This window comes from Giraffa tippelskirchi, chromosome 4, assembly GCF_054371585.1.
Source record: "Giraffa tippelskirchi isolate mGirTip1 chromosome 4, T2T-mGirTip1v1.2.pri, whole genome shotgun sequence".
Lineage (NCBI taxonomy): Eukaryota > Metazoa > Chordata > Mammalia > Artiodactyla > Giraffidae > Giraffa > Giraffa tippelskirchi.
Window position 1 is genome coordinate 169,660,523 of NC_137278.1, and position 20,910 is coordinate 169,681,432.

The 20,910-nt window shown below is 41.2% G+C and overlaps 1 pseudogene; it reads right to left on the reverse strand.

Annotated features, from left to right (window-relative positions):
- Positions 1-1,423: 1,423 nt before the first annotated feature.
- Positions 1,424-1,656, reverse strand: LOC145504147 (U2 spliceosomal RNA; annotated as a pseudogene).
- Between the last annotated feature and the right edge of the window lie 19,254 nt (positions 1,657-20,910).

Sequence of the window (20,910 nt, forward strand, 5' to 3'; positions counted from 1 at the left end):
GCTGACATTTTGGGGATAGAGAATATGTAGTTTTAGGAATCAGGACTGTACACATAACACTCACACACCATCAAAGGCTTGGTAGCCTTCATGTCTGGCTGCATTGTTTGTCCAAGCACAATCACAAGTACTACTGTTTTCAAGGCAACAAGCTAGCATGGAGACAAGCAGCTCCCAGGAAAAGTGTGATGTGCTCTGCACATTTCTATATAGAGACACCTCTATATAGAAGGCATGAATACAATTATCTCCAATAGTAGAGGAGAGTTGGCAGTGTACAGGGTCCAAAACAGCAGGCAATTCTCAAATCACAACACTTGAGCTTGGGAATGCGCAGAATTCACTGGGATAATTTTGCATCTGATTAACTTTCCTAATTAGGCTTCCCATAAACCAGCATGGTTTAGCTGGTCTTTAGCACCTATTATCTTTAGCATCTCTCCCAGACTATATAAATCCCCTTTTCAGTTGTACCCAATAAATTGGGGAGATGACTCCTGGTTGGTACCCTTTCCCACCTTCATGTCAGTTGGTCCAATTCATTGCCCCCTGAAAGTCCCCTGCTTCAGTGCTACTCTCAACAGATGACCTTATTCCAACCCCACCAAGAAAAATAGAGATGTGCTGCCCTGATGTCTCTCAGCTTCCCTCACGCTCATCTCTAAAAAAGAACAACTAAGCAAACTCATGTCAAACTAAGCAGACTAAGCTTTCCTGGAAGCTCCCCACTTCAATTACTCTCTTTTGTTTGTTTCCAGTAAACTTTAGAAACACCTGGAAATGGCAACATATTTGAATTCAAAGTAAATCTCCCTTGATCGCCTCTCTTTGATCTCAAGTGACCCAAATTGCTCTGTGTTCAGATATTTGTTAAAAAAAAAAAAATGAGCCCTTGCCCAAGTTTGCTCCTTTCCTTCCTGCATATAGAAAGAAGTGATCCTCTTTCCTTTCCAAATAAATTTTTGCCATGTGTGCTGGATCCAGTTCCCTTCTAGGAGGCAATGCTATTGCTGTCCCCCGCTCTTGACTTTCAAGCTCTTCTTTTCCACTGGCTTCTTCTGGTAACCTTCAAATGTACTTTGAGGTTTGTGCAAAATACATACAAAATTCAAACCAAAATAAAAGCCAAGACAAAACAAACTAAACATGTCCCAGAATTCAGCCTTCTCCTCAAGCTGCTCCCTGATTTCTTTTTCTCTTCAATTACTATTATTATCTTTATCATTCCCTCATTATCCATCCTGCAGTGGTCTTGTTCTTGCTCTGACTCTCTTTCCATTGAAAGCACACTTTGTACAGAGACCAAAAAACTCAATCAAAATACTTACTGTTATTTTTCAATGTCTCTCTTCTCCCACTGGCCTGTTCTTTGAAATCTAAGCACCTTATCAATACAGTGTTCTAAAGAATTCCCTGGCTGTCCAGTGGTTAGGACTCCCCACTTCCACTGTAGGTTTCCCAGGTTGGATTTTTGGTTAGAAAACTAAAATCCCACAAGCCATGTGGCATGGATAAAGAATAAAAAAGATTAAAAAAATACTGGGTTCTAGCATTCAACAGAGGGCCTAGCACATTGTAACTTCTTAGCTAACATTTATATTAAACTGATAAGAAGAAAGACTACACTTGGTCTTAGCCAAAAGACAGAGAAGTGATCAACTAACATGTCTAGAGTGAATGAGCTCAGCTCAATCCAATGGACCATTTCCCCTGTCACTCTAACAGCCTTCTCAGATGCCTTTGATGTTGTTGACTGTTCATCCTTCTTGAAATGCTCTCATACCTTGGATTCTAGAACGCATCTTTTCTTTTTGTATTTTCACCTAAACCTGCTCCTAGAAGGAATGGGTCAGGTGTTATTCATTCTTGTACCCCAGTGTCTTACACAGTGTCATAGTAAACTGAACAGTGTAGAGTGGGTGAATCATACTGTGTATGTAAGGATTTTCTGTACTCTGCTTTCATTCCAAGGAAGGCATTATCTAAATAGGTTTTTAATTCTCAGAAATCTCAGATCTTTCCAATATGTGATAGCTTAAACTCTGCCTTATTTATATCCATGGATCATAAGACATTTACTGCTAATAAGTATGGAATACTCTCTTTGTATTTAATCTTTAAATTTTATTTTGAACTAGGTAGCATAAAGAAGTTTTAAATCTAATTTCAACCAAGAAATCTAATGGAAGGTCAAATGTGCCTGATCTCTTTGCAAGAAGAAGCAATAAACACGACCAACACTACCTGTAAGATGGGTGGTTAATATGAAATTAAAAACTAGACTTATGGCTCCAAGACTATGAAATTGATTGATTATAAAAACTGCCTCAATTCTTTATTTCCTCCTGTATGCTTGCCCTTTGCAGTATGATTTTTCAGGGACACCACTCAACTCCCTTAAATCTTGACTGGATTTATGACCTTCTTTATCCAATTAAATGTGGTGGCAGTGACTATACTCCAATTTCCAATTTCAGGCTAGAGCTCAAGAGGTCTGGCAGGTTTCCACTTATCCTCTTAGAACTCCACTCTCTCCATGTGAACAAAGCTGGGATGCTCCATTGAAGAAGGAGAGAGCATGTAAGACAGACATGAATCACTGCAGTGGACATCACTTTAACTCACCACACCCCGATGACTGGCCAGCTGACTACAGACATGAGTTAGCCTAGCCAAGATCAGCCAAGTTAGGCTCAACCCAGTTCAGCATCACCACAAGGGACCCACAGGTCTATAAGCTAAGTAAGTGATTGCCATTGTAAGATACTACGTTTTGGGATGGTTAGCATATCCAGACAAAGGAAAAGACTGAGTCAAAAATGTCTGATTGGTGTGTCCGACTATCTTAATGATGCAATGACTGTTGTCTGACTGAGCTAATTGTTTATCTTAATTGATTTTTTAAAATAGCTTTACTGAGATATAATTTATATTCCATCTAACTCATCTAAATGTATAATTTAATTTTTTTTAACATATTCAGAATTGTGTGCTGTGCTGTGCTTAGTCGCTCAGTTGTGTCTGACTTTTTGCCACCCCATGGACTGTAGCCCACCAGGCTCCTTTGTCCATGGGGATTCTCCAGGCAAGAATACTGGAGTGGGTTGCTATGCCCTCCTCCAAGGGATCTTCCCAACCTAGGGACTGATCTCAGGTCTCCCACATTGCAGGCAGATTCTTTACTGTCTGAGCAACCAGGGAAGCCCAAGAATACTGGAGTGGGTTGCCTATCCCTTCTCCAGAGGATCTTCCCAACCCAGGAATCGAACTGGAGTCTCCTATATTGCAAGAGGATTCTTTACCACCTGAGCTACCAGGGAAGCCCTCAAAGTTGTGTAATCTTCACCAAATCAATTATAGGATATTTGTATAGCCCCTCAAAGAAATCCTGTACCTACTAGTAGTCATTCTCAAATTCCTATCATTCCTTCCCTTGAGCCCTAAGCAACCACCAATCTACTTCTATTTGCATAAATTTGCCTATTATGGAAATATCATACAAATGAAACATGCATTATGTGATCTTTGGATTCTTTCACTTAGTGTGTTTTCAAGGAAAATATGGAAAGACTTTTCCGTGCTGTAGTATCTGTCAGTTATTCATTTCTTTTTATTATCAAGTAATATTTCATTATATGAATATATTTCATTTTATTTATCCATTCATCAGTTGATGGTATTTAGATTGTTTATGCTATCATAATTAGTGCTGCTGTGACCATTTGCATATGAATTCTATATGGACATATGCTTTCTTTCTGTCTTTTTTTTTAAAGTATTTATTTATTTAGCTGTTCCGGGTCCTAGCTGCAGTGCATGGGGTCTTCAATCTTCATTGTAGCATGTGGGATCTTTAGCTGTGGCATGCGAATTTTTAGCTGTGGTATGTGGGATCTAGTTCCCTAACCAGGGATTGAACCCGGCCCCCTGCATTGGGAGCTTGGAATCTTAGCCACTGGACCACCAGAGAAGTCCCTGGATTTATGCTTTCATTCATTTTATGTATATAACTAGGAGTGGAGTTGTTTGGTCACATTGTGACCCAATGTTTAATCTTTTGAAGAACTGCCTGACTGTTTTCCACAGTAGCTGTGCCATTTTCCATCCCCTCCAATAGTGTATGAGGGCTCAAATTTCTCCACATGTTGTCAACACTTGTTGTTATCTACCTGCTTATTACAGCCATCCTAATGGGTATGAGGTGATATCTTATTGTGGTTTTAATTTGCAGTTCCCTAACTGCTAATGGTGTTGAGACCTTCCCATGTGTTTATTGTGTCCCTTTGTACACATTCTCTGCAGAGATGTCTATTCAGATCCTCTGCTTACTTTCAATTGTGTTGGTCTTTTTACTATTGAGTTATATCTTAATTACTATTTTCCAAGTGAAAAGATAAAATTTCAGTTGAAATTCAATTACCCAGTATCTTTCAGTATACCTTGAATTAGTTTTGTGGTTCCCAATATGACTGACCATCAGATACACTGGGGTGTATTTCAAAAATAGAACATTTTGGGTCTTATCCTTGGAAATTCCAATTGAGGAGGGATAAGGAAAGTTGAACAATTTGTATTTAAATCAAACTATGCAGGAGATACTACTAATCAGCCAAATTTAGAATCATGTAAAATACATAAACATTGGTTTATGTATTCCTGGGAGAAGTAATGTTGAGAAATAAGGAGACTACTTAGATATTTCAGGTCAATATCAGGGGAAAATAAAGACTTCCAAATCTCTCATTTGATATATTCTTTTCAATATATAGGAAGGCTTAATAAATGCTGTGTTTGGATAGAAGCAATGGGCAAAGGGTGTACAAGGTTTAGCTGTAACACTTTATTAACTGCTTTTGAAAGGCATAGACTCTGTTTTCTGCAAAGTGTAACTCATAGGCCCCAGAAGATTAACTAGCAAGAACTCAAAGGAAAAACAAGGACTTATTGTCCCCTGCTATGTTCAATAGCAGTCATCCAAATAGACCCCTAGATGGGAGATGTGAAGCGGAGCAAAGGAAAGAAGGTATCAAGTAGTCTGTGGAGGAAGCAGTAACACTAGATGGAAAGCAATGGAATGTTCTTGAGTATATAAAGTCAAGGCACCAACTAAACATCATCAGCTTCTACATTTCAGATTGAAATTCTGAGATGAAAACTCTGTCAGTGTCCCTACAACCCTTGGTGGAGAAGAATTCCAACTTTTGGGCTGGGTACCATTACTTGCAAACAATAAGCATGTTTATTATTTTCACTTTGCAAAACTTTTTTATGAAGATATTTGTAGCAAAGTTAATTATGTAGCCATTTCCTTAAAAAGCAGGCTTTAAATTTGTATGTAAACTGTGGTTATAGTCTGCTTAAACAAGGATAGAAAAAAAAAAAAAACCTAAAAGGAAGTAGACCAAAAGTTTAACATGCTGTACATTCTCATTTCCCCCAAATGAGAATAATTATTTTTAATGAGCAAATTTCTCTTTTGAGGTAGGTAATACTTTTAGATTTAAGTGCACAGAATAAAAAACCAGGCTATCTGGGTTTAAAGTCTGAATCTGCTACTTACTATACGTATGCAACTGGGAGAATTAGTACCTTAGAGGGGAAACCACGTTGGCTGGGGAATCAGGAAGGACTGAGCAGGAGTTTTCATCTGGTACCTAAGGACCCAAAAAAAGCAATAGGAAAAGCAGAGGAAGGAGTTACCAGAAGAAAAGATGGCAGGTGCAAAGATCCAGGGGTGAGGAGGGTTTTTCATGACTGGCATTTTCTACGAGAAGAAGCTGCAGTGAATGGAGAAGAAGGAGCATGGGAGGGTAACAATAACTCTTTAAGGGAGGCAGGTGGGCTGTAGGAAGGAGTTTGAATTTTAGTCCAAGTAATCTTCTTTTTTAAACTTTTTATTTTGTATTGGGGTATAACCAATTAACATAGTCTCCTAATCTCTAAGATAAACATAATAGGACAATCTTTGTAGAAAATGGCCTGGATGGGAATGAATCAGAGAGGGTTAAGGCTGGAAATGGAGGATTAGTTAGAAAGCCACAGTGGGGAACTGAGTGAGAGACGGTGGGGTATGAGGCTGACAATGAGGATGGAGAAAACGAAAGGGTTTGGGACTCAGAGTGTTAATGCGGAACAAATTGGGGGTAAAGGAAAAAAATTAAATGTCTCCTGGGACTTCCCTGATGGTCCAGTAGTTAGGGCTCCACACTTCCACTGCAGGGAGCACAGGTTCGATCCCTACTTGGGGAATGGAAACCCTACAATCCCTGCTAAACACAGCCTGAGCAATAGGATGGGTGCCAGTGACACTGACTGAGATGAGGAAAGATAGTGAAAGGATGGAGAACTTCAGGGAAAAGCCAGGCTTCAGTTCTGAATGTGTCAGGCATGAAATGCCTGCAATTTTATGACATTCCATGTAAATATAATTTATCATTATTCTCCCAGGAAGAGAGTCTTGATTAGAGGCATACTGGATTGAAAATTTCTTTCCAGCTCTTACATTTACCCTTTTAACTAGGAGAAAGCAATTGTATTAAATAATATCGAATTATTAGACCCTAGTCAGGATTCCCAAATTCAATTAATAGAATGGGTTTTGGCAATGGAAAAGGTACTTTAATATGGCAAATATTGGAAGAGATGTACTCTCCGGTTGTGCCCTGAGAAAGGAAATCAAACAATGAAACACACATCACAGTCCTACCGGCAAGCCCTTGGCCAGGCCCTGAACTGGGGGCTTGGTTTCTTGTTGGCTGGATACTGCTGGGTTGGGTTTCCTTACCTGTACAGTTGAGACAAGACACCATTGAGGGTTGTGGTATGGATTACATGATTTGATGTTCATCAAGTACACAGCTTGGCATATCAACGATGGTTCCTTTTCCCCATTCTGGGCAGATTGCTTTGTTTAACAAAGCAATCTCTTGCACTTAAAAGTACTTCATATTTTCAAAGTGCTTACATGCACAGTCTTAGAGCCGAGTCTAATTTTCTCAGAAATCAGAATAAAATGAAAGCATTTTTTTCTCTTCAAAGTAAGAAGACTTGAGAACACAGTTAATTAAATGATCTGAATTGACTTCATTTAGTACAGAATTAAGGTCTCGCAGCATGGGCTGTTATTCCTGACCATCACATTAGCCTTCACTGTCTCAGAATCTGATGATTCCAACACTTTACCACCCAGGCATCTGAATGGCCTTTCTGACCTTTTGCAGTGAAATCTCCCTGTTTACTTCATCATTAATTAGTGACTGATCTCCCACTGTGGGTAGAACTTTGTGCAGAGGGTGTTAACATGCTCCCCACTCAGCCTGCATTTCATGGCAAGCTGGCTGCTGTCACCTCCCCAAGACTCTGACTCTATTTCATCCTCAGCTGGGTCCTCTCTGCCCTTCCTCCTGAACCATCATGGCCAAAGTTGTTGGTCTCATCACCCATTCACACCTTGTCTTACTCCTTGCCTTAGTCCATGCTTGCTAAACTCTTCTTGCTCCAAAAACAGATTCCCCCCTTTGCCTCTTTCTCAGTCACTTGATTTTTTCTTCTTAAAAAAATTATTTATTTATTTATTTGGCTGTGCTGGGTCTTCGTTATGATGTGTGGGGGCTTCTCTCTAGTTGTGGAGCATGGGCTTATTTGCCCTATGGCATGTGGGATCTTAGTTCCATGACCAGGGATGGAACCCATGTCCCTTGCATTGAAAGGCAGATTCTTAACCACTGGACCACCAGGGAAGTCCCAATTTTCCTCTTAATTTGAGGAACTGGAAGCCAATCTGAGAGTTTCCTCAACCACCTGTTTCCCTATTATTTATTTATCGACTTATTATCCATTCAATCATTCATCTGGTCATTCACTTATTCTCAAATAATCATCCAGTTATTCATTAACTTGCATCACTCCCTTCATCCTTTCTTTCCTGCTTATTCTCTTCCTTGAGGAGGAGACAAGCAGAGTTTTTAGAGTTATGGTTATTGAAAGTGACAGGCAGATTGTTTGCAGCTGGTATTCTGGGTTGAGTTCTGTCATGGACTGAATGTTTGTGTCTCTGCAAAAAATGTATGTTAAAACTCTGTCTCCACAGTGGGATAGTATTAGGAGGTAGAGATTTTGAGAGGTAAATAGGATTACATGAGGTTGAGGTCATGAGGGTGGAGTCCTCATGAATGCAATTGGTGCCCTTATAAGAATCACGAAAGAGTTTGTTTCTTCTCTCTGCTCTCAGCCATGTGAGGCTACAGCAATAAGTTGGCAGTCTGCAACCTGTAAGAGGGTTTTCACCAGAAGTCCCCCATCCTGCCACCCTGATCTTGGACTTCCAACTTTCAGAGCTGTGAGAAGTAAACATTTCACATAGCACCCAGTTGATGATCTCTGCTGTAGCAGCACAAGCTGACATAGCAACAAATCCCCAAGGGCTGAGGTTCACTCCTTCAGTGACTTCACTCCCTCCTCCCCCCACCCAACAAGTACAATCATTATGTGGAGTAGAGTTGATTAGGCCCCAATAATGGGGCCTCAGAAATCATCTTGTACACCCTGTCTCATCTGATAGATGAGAAGGTGGAGGCCAGCCCAGAAGGGTGAGCTGGCAGTGTGAGCCAGTGAAAGGTACCTAATTCATAGGGTTAGGCATACAGGTATTAAATCTTCACTCTGCCAGTTCCTAACTGTGTGTTCTTGGGCAAGTGATGTCTTCTCTCTGAGCCTCTTTTTTTATTTAGAAATGGGATCACAGTACTTACCTTGAAGAGTTTTTGTGAAGATTCAAAACAGCACGTATGAAGAGTCTAGCTCATTCATTTACAAATAGCAGTCGCTCAATACATGATGGCTATTATTAGCTGAGACTCAAACCCAGGAACCTCAGTTCTTAGCCCAGCCATTTTTCTATTAGCCAGGGCTGACCCATACTCCTATAAGTTCTAACTCTAAAGCTTTCTTTTCTGCAAAGCCTTCTTGTAGCTCCCTTTCAGAGTTAATCTAACCTTTCTTTGTGGCTCATGGAGTTTTCCTTTAGACCCGTTTGGGGCAGTCCTTTCCTTCTGTCTGGTATTATAGGTATCTGTGTACCTCTCTATCTCCTCTCCTAGGTTGCATAGCATAAGGAAGAGCAGTGTCTAATGTATTTATGTCTCTTTAGTACAATAATCTTCAAATTCTAAAGAGGGAGGATTATGCATCACCAGGGAGGCTTGTCAAAAATGCAAATTATGCAATCCAACCTCCAAAGGTTTGGTTTCAGTCAGACTGGTCCATGAATAGGGAGTCTGAACAAATAACCTGTGTCATTCTAATGCAGGTGGATCACAGTGCTCTGGGAATTACAGCTCATCAACCTATGTTAGTGTTTGGCAGGTAGTAGGTGCTCCTGAATCATTAAGTGAATTTGATGAAGATGCACCATATTAATTATCTATTGCTACATGACAAACCACCACTAAACAGCAATGATTTTTTATTTTTTACAGTCCTGTGGGTTGGCACTCTGGATTGTGCTGCTGGGCTCACCTGGGTCCCTCATGAGGTTGCATTCAGCTGGAGCATCAGCTGGGATTGAGCCAACTGGCCAGCTGGGCCTCTTTCTCCATGGTGCCTTCCATCCTCAAAGAGGCTAAACCAAGCTTCCTCACATGGTGGCAGCAGCATTCCAAAAGAATTAGCCTCACTGCAGAAGCATTTATCAAGTCTCTGTCTATGTTACACTTGCTGACATATTATTGGCCGAAGCAAGTCACATGACCAGAGTCAATGTGGGAAGGGCATACAAAGCTACAGCTGCTGGGAGCTACAGTTTATTGGTAGGGTTGCCAAATAAAATACAGGACAATCACTTGTATTTGAATTTCAGATAGGTAAAGAAATTATATATATATATATATATATATATATATATATATATATATATATATATAAAGTGGATTCCATACAATATTTGGGAAACACACTAAAAATTTTTCTTTGAAATGGCAACCCACTCCAGTATTCTTGACTGGAAAATTCCACAGACAGAGGAGCCTGGTGGGCTGTAGTCCATGGGGTCATAGAATCGGACATGATTGAGCAACTGAGCACATGTTCTATGCACTATTTGGGACATACTTATACTAAAATGTTATTTTTTGTTTACCTAAAATTAAAGTGTAACCAGTCACCCAATATTTTTATTGGCTATATCTGGCATCTCTATATTGGAAACCATTAAAGTAAGAATATATCACCTGCACTATTGGCTTTTTTAACTTTTACTATAAAATTGCTGTTTTGGTTTTTTCTGCCTCAGATACTTCCGAAAGTAGACGTTTATTTCTTTGCTATTCCCAGGTACGAAGAGCTGCTTGATGTTTTTTGGATTTTCTGAGTAGCCGTTCCCACTTAGCTCTGTTCTTCTCACGTGTGGAATCTTCCCTGTTGAATACCTTCTCTTCTGGATCAGGTTTGTTTCTGGAGTCACCCATCTTCTCCATTTTTCCTGAAACAATTTTCCCCTACTGGGCCCAGGCTTCCTTCTAGACACAGGCTCTTCATCTTTTTTGCATCGTGGATTCCTTGGTAGTCTGGTGAGGCTGATGGGCCCCCCTCAGAGTAATGCTTTTAAATGCATAAAGGAAAACACAAGGGAGTAATAAGGAATTACATTGAAATTCAGCTATCAAAATATTGATGAAACAAATAAGCATCATAATTTAATGATGCTATGTACTTCTTTACTAACACATTAAATTTTAAGACCTAGAGGTCGGTCTCCTCCAATGTAGTAGGTGAGCATCAATAATATTTCAAGATACCTGCAACAACTCTAATATGATACAGAAATTCCTTGATTCTTTGGGTGACAAAAGCACTGAAAGAAATGCCAAGTATCAGAGGTTAGTAAAAATAAAGATGAAAAATTTTTGCCACCCAGTTTTGTAGACCCTTGAGTTCTGTCCACAGCTCCTCAAGGGGTCCCTGCTTCTAGAATAATCTGAAATCCATCCTCTTTTTTCCCTTAGTGCTCTTCTGTCTCCTGCCGTTGATGCATTTCATTTCACTTTGAAACTACAAGTGATTAACTACAGTTAAAAACACTGCAAAGCAATTGTAAGTTAAGCAAGTTAAATATTAAGATCTTTCTAAAAAATTAATGGTCACTATGGAGACATCATCTAAAGGATAGAGTGGAATTTCTCACGATATTTCCTGTCTAGTTGGTCTCTACATATTCTTGAGATCGGGGTTTACCAGATTAAGCTCTCAAAATTAATTCAAACCATGATCTGTGATTTGGGCTTGTAATTACTGTTTGAACCAAATAGTTCTTCTCCCTGGTGATGGTTATTGATTATCGTGTATTTATTTACCCAACATCATTTCCTCAGTAAATGCCTCCTCTTCTCTATGGAGATAATGTCCCTGATTGAATGTCCTTCCAGAAGGGGTGGTTGATTTGGACTTTCCTAACCTCATCTACTGGAGGAGGAAATGGCAACCCACTCCAGTACTCTTGCCTGGAAAATCCCATGGATGGAGGAGCCTGGTAGGCTACAGTCCATGGGGTGGCAAAGAGTCGGACACAACTGAGTGGCTTCACTTCACTCACTTCTCTCACTTCATACTTTATCACTGGAGAAAGAAATGGCAACCCACTCCAGTGTTCTTGCCTGCAGAATCACATGGACAGGGGAGCCTGATGGGCTGTGGTCCATGGGGTCGCAAACAGTCGGACACAACTGAAGTGACTGAGTGAGAGCAAGAGCAAACCTCATCTACTCAGGTGCTGGGCTTCTCTTGGCTTCAGGATACCACCCTCTCCTGCTTTCACTTCTACCTCACTAGCTTGGTCATTCTCCCCTGATGACTTGTTATACTCTAACTGCAAAAAAAAAAAAAAAGTGCCCCTGGGCTCAGTCCAGGGTCCTTTTCTTGTGTGTGCTCTTTTCTTGAGTAATCACATCCAGCCTAAGCCTTTATTATCTTTAAAATTTTTTTCCACTTGGTTTTGTTTTATTTATTTTTTAACTTTTTATTTTATACTGGAGTATAGCTGATTAACAATGTTGTGATAGTTTCAGGTGGACAGCAAAGGGAGTCAGCAATACATATATAGGTATCCATTCTCCTCTAAACTCGCCTCCCATCCAGGCTGCCCCATAACATTGAGCAGAGTTCCCCGCACTAGACAATAGGTCCTTGTGGGTTATCCATTCTAAACACAGCAGTGTGTACCTGTACATTCCAAACTCTCGAACTATCCCTTACCCACATCCTTCTTCCTGGCAACCCATAAATTCATTTTCTAAGTCTGGGAGTCTGTTTCTGTTTTGTGACTAAGTTCATTTGTATTATTTCTTTTTAGATTCCACATATAAACAGGGCAGACCTTTATAAACCACGTATTTTGTGATAATGCTAAAATTGTTGTCTCCGGACCTGACCTTCCTTGGCTCCACATTCCCATATCCATTATCCATTATTTCACACATCTAATTCAGCACTGTATGGACATCTCAAGTGTGACTTGGGCCAAGTTTGACACTTTTATTCTTCAAATCTTTCTTCTAGAACTTTCCATCTCAGTGATGTTGGCATGACTCACCCACAAGTGCAAGGAAAACAACTAGAAGTCATTCTGTTTCATTTCCCTTAACCCCTTGCAATGGCAAGTCCTGTTGCCTAACTCTCCCCCTCCCAAATCTGACCACAGCTCAACCATCTCTCCTGCCATTACCTCTGCAGAGGCTCCATCATCTTTCATGTCTCCTCCTACCTAGGCCTCAGCAACAGCTTCTTGATCGATTCTCCTCCTTCTCTTACCCCTTTATCTCCTCTTTCTGTAGCACTCAGAGTGATCTTTCAAGCTGGACTACACATGCCCACGCTTAAAACCCTCTGACCCCTCCGTATTGCTCTTAGAATAAAATCCCCTCCTTGAGTGGCCTGTTCAATTCTACGTCATCAGTTCCTGCAGACATCTTGGGCCTTGACACATCCCACAGTTCACTTATTGAGTTCCAGCCACACTGGCTGCCTCTCTGTCCCTGAATGTCTCAAGTTCAATCCCCTATCAGACTTTTTGCACTTGTTCCCCCATCTTTCTGGAACCTGATACTCTCATAATTTTGTCTCCTGTTGCTTCTCACCATTGGGCACTGTTCAAGTTCATAGGCCACTTGCTTGGTGATGCCCTCTGTGGCCTGTGAGCAGCCTTCTCAGTCACTGGAATCAAGCAGATTGTTTTAGTCCATCAACCTTCCCTTGTCCTGTTTTGATTTCTTCATAGCACTAAACACTCACTAGTGTTTGTTGTTCATTTATGGGCTCAATTCTCTATTCACTGTGTCCTCTCTAGAAGGCAAACTCAACAACAGCACATCTTTTGTCAAATTTGTTAACCTTTGAATCTCTACCACTGAGAACCATGCCTGGCTCCAAGTAATTGCCCAACAGATTTTTCTCGGCCAGTCTGGAGAAATGGATGGGTCACTGCATTGGTACCGTTCTCTGGATACTCCTAGTAACTGAGCATTAGGGTTGGTGTGGCATCTTCTCTGGCCAGGATACACAAGAGTGTTATTTAGACCATTTGTGAGTTGAGTGCAAATTTTACCAACCATCTGGCTGGTCCCTGAGTAACTATTGGATTTGTAATGGATGGATTAGGAGTTTACTGAGATCCCAGCCATTAAGCTGCTCTTGTAGGACAGATGGATTATGTCCTATAACTGGCCCTCAGTAGAGACCAGGTCCAGGGCAGGATGGGGTAGGACTGTATCAGAGGGAAGGGTGAAGTGGAAAAGAAAAAGAAGGGATCCCAGTGCAGGGAGCACAGCTGCTTCCATCAGAAGTGAGGAACAGGACAGCCCGGCAGGCATCCAGGGCATCTTGCTTTAATTGCCAAGTGTAGAGTGAATAAGCCCTTCTACCAGCTGGGCTTCCCCAGTGGCTCAGCGGTAAGGAATCTGCCTGCAATGCAGGAGACACAGGTTCTATCCTTGGGTTGGGAAGATCCCCTGGAGGAGGGCATGGCAACCCACTCCAGTATTCTTGCCTGGAGAATTCCATGGACAGAGGAGCCCGGCAGGCTATGGTCCATGGGATTGCAAAGAGTCGGATCCGACTGAAGCGACTGAGCACACATGCGCCAGCTGGGAAGTATACATGTGACAAAGAGACTCTGTCGTGCAGATGAGTCCTGCCTGGGCATGGGAGCAAGGAACTCTCATAGATTCTGTTGCTGAAAGAGGCTTTTGCCATTCACCCATGTAGACAAATCCCACTCAACTTGCTGGATAGGGAAAACACCAAGGCTGTGGGAGGAAAGAGGGTGGTCAAGCTCACAGAACTGTTGAATAACAAGCTTAGACTCTGGTCTCCTTGGTGTAATTGAAAAATGTTTTTACTATTCCTCTCTTGAAGCACGAATCACCAAGACAGTGGGAATAGGATTGGACATTAACTACATTCCAGAAATGGTTAGGATGTTTGATCTTAGCATGAGTCCTAGGCATACAGTGATGAATTTCTGGACCCTGCTCAGGTCTTTGTTCAAATCCCAGATCAGCCCAGAATCCCTATCTGAGTTGCAGTTGCATCTATTCTGTTACTTCATTATGATTTCTCTTTGGCTTTTTTCAGAATATATGAAATGTATATGGTGATTTGTCATGCAGAATTCATTCCAAACTCCTACCAGAGTGACTTCCTATACTATTGAGGTTGGAAAGCTAGTAATTACACTTCTTAGACTCTCTTGAAGTTTTGGATCAAAACCATCAACTCCATCAGTTATATGTACTTGTGTGAGATTTGGAAGGTGAGGTCATTGTTTTGCTGCAGTAGCTGGGATGTTGGATTTTTCTGCGGCAGGGTTCCAGGCTCCACTCTCTGCTTTCCTGAATGTGGAAAGGCAGTTCTGCTGAAGGGACAGCTCAAGAGGCTTCTTGATCGTGAGATCAAAAGACAGTGGTGTATTCTTGGAATCAGTGGTCCTGGGATAGACTTCCTGATTCTGGCAGGGGCAGAAGCTCCCCTGGTGAGCAGACTCATTCTTAGAGGCTGAGCATGTTCTGCTATCATTTCAATGATTTGTTAAGTACTTATGGTAGATTGGTCGCAAAAAATGGCCACAATTTTCCCTATTCCTTCTAAAATTCATGACTCTTTGCTATGGAACTTTGCAGCTCATCCCTTGGAGAGAGTCTCTTTCCTCACTCCTAGATGGGCTGCTTGTAACTTGCTTTTACCGACAGAATGAGGCAAAGTAACACTGTGCCCATTCTGAGCCTGTACCTTAAGAGGCAGTTTCCCTTTTGCAACTCTCTCAGCAGCTCTGTGAAAAGCTCAAGCTAGCCTGCTAAATGATCATAAATACATGGCCCCATTGTCTTCATCACACTCAAGCACCAGATGCAGTGAGGCTTAGCTAATTTGCAACTGAGCACAGAAGAGAGCAACCCAGCCAAAACCAGAAGAACCACCCAGTTAAGCTCAACCCAGATTAAGAGTCCGCAGGATCATGAGCTAAGTACATGGCTCTTGTTAGAAGCCACAAAGTTTGTTACACAGCAAGAGGTAGCAGAGAGAATACCTATCTGGGAAATAAATCCACTATTGCTTAAAATAGCTAGAGGGGGTTTTGTTGTCTGCAACTGAGCCTTGACTGATGTATACCTAAATTCAACATTTTTAAGACCAAGTTCATCCCATCCTCTGACACATGCTGGTTCTCTTCTGGAGTTTCCACCTAGTCATGCAACTCTTTGTTTTCCTAACCATGGCATCAGCTCCATCACTGAGACTTGTTTCTATTTCCCTAACTCTGTTGTGTCCATTGTCTACAGTTACTCAGTCCGTGTCACCTTCCTTTCCAGTTTGGAGAACGATCGCCTTCCTGTTGTTTTTTTTCTGCTTTCACCCTTGCCCTCTTCCCTTCTCCTCTCAACAAAGCAACTGGGCTGAGAGTTCAAAAATGTGAACCTGAGTGTGGTATAGGGACCCCTGCATGCTGTGCTTCACCAGACTAAGGATGCAGAGCTCTCTCTCACTCTCTCTCTACAGGACATAGACTCTTTCCCTTTCCTTCAGTTTCTAGAATCCTTTTTTCACCTTTCCATCTCACGACTTTTGCACATGTTGACCTTCATGCCTGCAACGTTTGCCGGTATACTTGATAACTTCCTACCCAACCTTCCGAGCTCAGCATGAGTGTTACATATAAATATATAAGGATTGTGTTGTTTACTGGGCTGTTATATAATAGTGATTTATATAAATCATGTCACTGATATAATAGTGATTATTGTATGTGTAATTATAAACAATATGACATATAACAATATAATTAAATGTCATATAATTTATATACTATTTTTATACAATTATATAGTTTACATATAAATTTATTTATTTATATGTAGGTGTATTTATAAATATAAAAATACTTTTATAATACATTTACTTATATTGATACATAAATAAATAATATACTCATTATTGGAATATTATATGTAATATACAATTTTATGTGGCATAATTTATAATATCTAAATCATATCATATATGCTGCATATTTAATTTATAGCTTATATAAATTATATCATTTATATATGTAATATGTATACACTATTTCAATATACTACATTTTCTTTATCCATTCATCCCATATAGTCTGATTTCATAGGCCCGGGCTGAGATCTGGCCACTTTCATTTTTAGTAGAATTCCTGGGGAAATCTCCTTGGACCACACTTGGAGAAAAGTGTGAATGGAGGCTTTAAAGGTATGGAAAGAGTGTAGTCTTCAGTATTTACTATGCACTTGCTATGGCTCTGGGTGTGTGGATGTGTAAGTCATGAACCCAGCCTCCAAGTACCTTATTTTAACTAGGGGATTCATGCTTTTCCTGTGTGAAGTATTTAAGTGGATGGTATATGATGAAATTTCCTAAGAGAGCTTTCTCTTACATATTAGGGATACCTGGGGGTGGAGAAGACAAAGCTTTTAAGATGCTAATTTCTCACTTGAGACTTGGGAGAAAATTTAGCTGCTGGAGAGAGCAATGGGCTTAGAGTCTGTTTGATTTTGTACCCAATCTTTTCCTGAACTAACTGTATATATAATCTTAGGCAAGTTGTTTTACATTTTCTAAGCCTAAATATCTTCCTTTATTAAAAAAGAGATGATGATGAAAAGTAAAGAATCCCTATCCTACTGTATTGTTATTAGAAATATTATAGGCAATTTATTTAGCCTAGAGCACTGGCTTCTAGTGGGTACTCAAATGGTGAATTGTATTACTTATATTAAACTGTCAAGCAGTATATAATTACAACTTCAGGCTTCAGTGGGAGAATTTCTGTGACCTAGGAAAGATGTCTTGGATTTAAAGGTTCACTTTACCCTTTATAAGGCAATGGCAGCCCACTCCAGTACTCTTGCCTGGAAAATCCCATGGATGGAGGAGCCTGGTAGGCTGCAGTCCATGGGGTCGCTCAGAGTCGGACACGATTGAGTGACTTCACTTTCACTTTTCACTTTCATGCGTTGGACAAGGAAATGGCAACCCACTCCAGTGTTCTTGCCTGGAGAATCCCAGGGATGGGGAAGCCTGGTGGGCTACCGTCTATGGGGTCGCACAGAGTTGGACACGACTGAAGCGACTTAGCAGCAGCAGCTGTATGACTTAGCACTTTCTCTATTTTCCGAATTCCAGTTTGTTTACCTTTAAATTGAGAGTAAGACTGTGTATCACATGTTCTTATAACCTAAGTTAAATGAAAAGGCCTAGCTAAAAACCAAACATGATGCCTTGAATATATTTGGTGCTCAACAAATACTTATTTAGTAGCTGGGATTAAAGAGTGAATACTCTTAAACTTAAGAACGTACCCACCCACTGTTTAAGAATGAGGCTTAGAAATCAAAGGGACTAAGGAAAACTAATACTGAATAGCCATGTCTCTGTGAAATTCAGAGAGTTTGGGGACTTTGTCAGTTAAAATACAAGATTCCTTTGTTGTAAGTGATACCAAACTGAACTGAAACATGCTTGAGAAAAAAAAATCAACAAAGAGTATTCTATATAGTGAACATCTATGTAATTGCTAAATTCAGAGTAGGACCACATTCAGGCATGGCTGTATCAAGTGGGCACCAGGACGCAGTCACACTGTCCCATCTCCTGTTTCTACCTGCTATCTTTCACTGTTGGCTCCATTGGCAGACTCCCTACGAGTGATGGCAAAATGATTTCTAGTGGTTCCTAGCCTTTCTCCTGTTCTCTCCTCAATCCAGGCAGAAGAAACATTCCTTTTCTCTAAACTCTTGAGCATATGAACTTGAATTAATGATGATTGAATTGACCTGGGTCATTTGTCCATCTGGACATCCATTTTCATGAACAGAAGATGGAACATCCTGATTGGCCCAGGACCTGAGTCTGGTATGGCTGAGTCTAGCCATAACACAAATTCCAAGGACTGAGAGTTGGGTACAATGGATCTCCCCCAATATATAAGTGTTATAATAGGAAGGGGAAATAGATGTTAGAAAAATTAAAAAAACAACAGATTCTGCTATATTTGTTTCTCTCCTTTTTGTATTTATATGCATCCCTCTCTATTTCCTAGTCCTGACATCCGAGGAAGACAAGACTAGGGGCTTGTTTTCCACAGTGAAATTTGAGAGCCAGGACTGGATCATGATTTGAAACTAGTCTTTGATGGGAGACAAATCTGAGAAATAGAGGTGGTAGGGAGGAGGGATAGAAAGCAAAATTCATTCCTGGATGCTTTCAGAAGGGGAGAGAGACCCATGGGGAGTTGGTCTGGGAGAAATTTACATACTTCAATTGGCATGGTGCCTGGGTGCTAGCTGTGACGCCCCATTTCTCCACTCCAAACCCCACTTTCATCAGAAAATGCAGCTTACAGGTCATGAAAGCCTGTGTGACCTGAGTTCTTCCTCTTGGCTAACACCACGGTGCCCCATGGGTCATCTGCTGGAGGGCAAGCCTCCTTCTGGTGAGCAGAACTATAGTCACTGGATAGCGCATTAAGCTGTGCCCCATGGGGGCCAGAGCTATTAAAATAGACTCCATCCCCGGGAACTGAGCAAAATACATTGACCAACCTTTACATCAAAGGCAGCAGCAGCGGCCAGATTGCAGCAGTAACAGCCTCCCTGCACTCAGCATTTTCCTTGTAGAAAACAAGATCACTAAATGACTTTCCATATCCTTCCTTCATCCGCGGACCCCAGAGATCACCGGCAGGCCTTGCCAGTCGGTGCATTTGCTCCATGTCTGTTCTCATCCATTTTTCTTGTTATCATGGAGGGAGACTTAACAAAACACTCACATCAATAATTCTGATGCCCTGAAAATGGCCAAATCCCCAAGAGAGCCCCTTGGCCTCTCCATTCTCATTGCCCCCTCCCTCTGCCACTCTCATTGTCACACAACAGCATCTTTTTGAGGTGATGTCAGTCTGGACTGTGGTAATAACTTGCAGTGCTATACCTTCTGGCTTCCCTGTTATTAATCGTTCCCTACTGAAAACTCTAAAGTGATTTCTAACTTGGGACTTTTGTTTCCAAAACATGCTGATACTTCCTTTCAGGGGCCATCTCATCAAGTTATTATGGAGCTGGCCCCAGTGCCGAGGTTATCCTTAGGTACAACTACAATTAATCAGAAGTCCAGAATGATTGTGATCTTGTGCACAAGCTTACTGTTATATTTTAAGCTTCAAGGGTAAATTCAAACCATGTAGCCCAGTGGTTCTCCCCCAGGAGGACCTTTGGCAATATCTGGAGACATTTTTTTGGCTTCCCAGGTGACACAGTGGTGAAGAACCCGCCTGCCAGTGCAGGAGACACAAGAGATGCGGGTTTGATTCCTGTATGGGAAAGATCCCCTGGAGGAGAAAATATCGACCCACTCCAATGTTCTTGCCTGGAAATTTCCATGGACAGAGGAGCCTGGTGGACACAGGAGTTTGTGGGGTCACAAAGAATTAGACACGACTGAGAACATACACACGGAGACATTTTTAATTGTCACAGTTTGGTGGTGGGCTGTTGCTACAGGTATCTGGTGTGTAGAGACCAGGGGTGCTACTCAGCATTCTACAATACACAGGACAGCCCCCCACAACAAAGGATTATCCAGCCCCAACTGTCAATGGTGCTGGACACTTGAAGTCCATGAAATCATTGAGTGATGAGAAACTCTGATGTAGAGTAAGGATAGTTAGGATTTATTCAATAGTCATTTGATTCATTCGTTTAGCCCTTGACAGTGAAGCACCCAGGATGTGTCAGATACTATGCTATACATCAGGGATTTCATTGTGATCGAGACTCTCTGGGTACTTGTTTCCATGGAGCTGTTATTCTAGTGGGGGCACTCCGACAACAAGTACGTAAACAAATAAGATAATTTAGAAGGTTATATATACCATAAATAAAGGAGTGAATTTGAGCTAGGACTTGGAGGGGGGTGCTGTTAGATATGGAGATTGTGGAATCAGCATTTGGTCTGAGGCCTGAAAAGTGAAAGGATGTCAGAGAGTCAAAATCATGAAGGAAAGAGCTTCAGGCAGAGACAGTGGCAAGTGCACAGATCCTGAGAAAGGAAATCCAGGCTTGTTTGGGGAGAGAAGAAAGAATAAGGTGTCTGGAAAAGACTGAGCAGAGGGAGGACAGAATAGGTGAGAGCATGTGGCACTGGACTAATCTCAAAGAGCCAGGTTGACATATTTGCTCTGTAAAGGGCTCGACGGCTAATATCTCAGCTTTGTGGCTCTAACATATTCTGAAACAACAACTCAACTCTCACATCATAGTACAGAAGCAGTCATAGATGATATGCAAATGAGAGGGCATGGCCGTGTCCCAGTAAGACTTTATTTACAGAGTTGGGTCG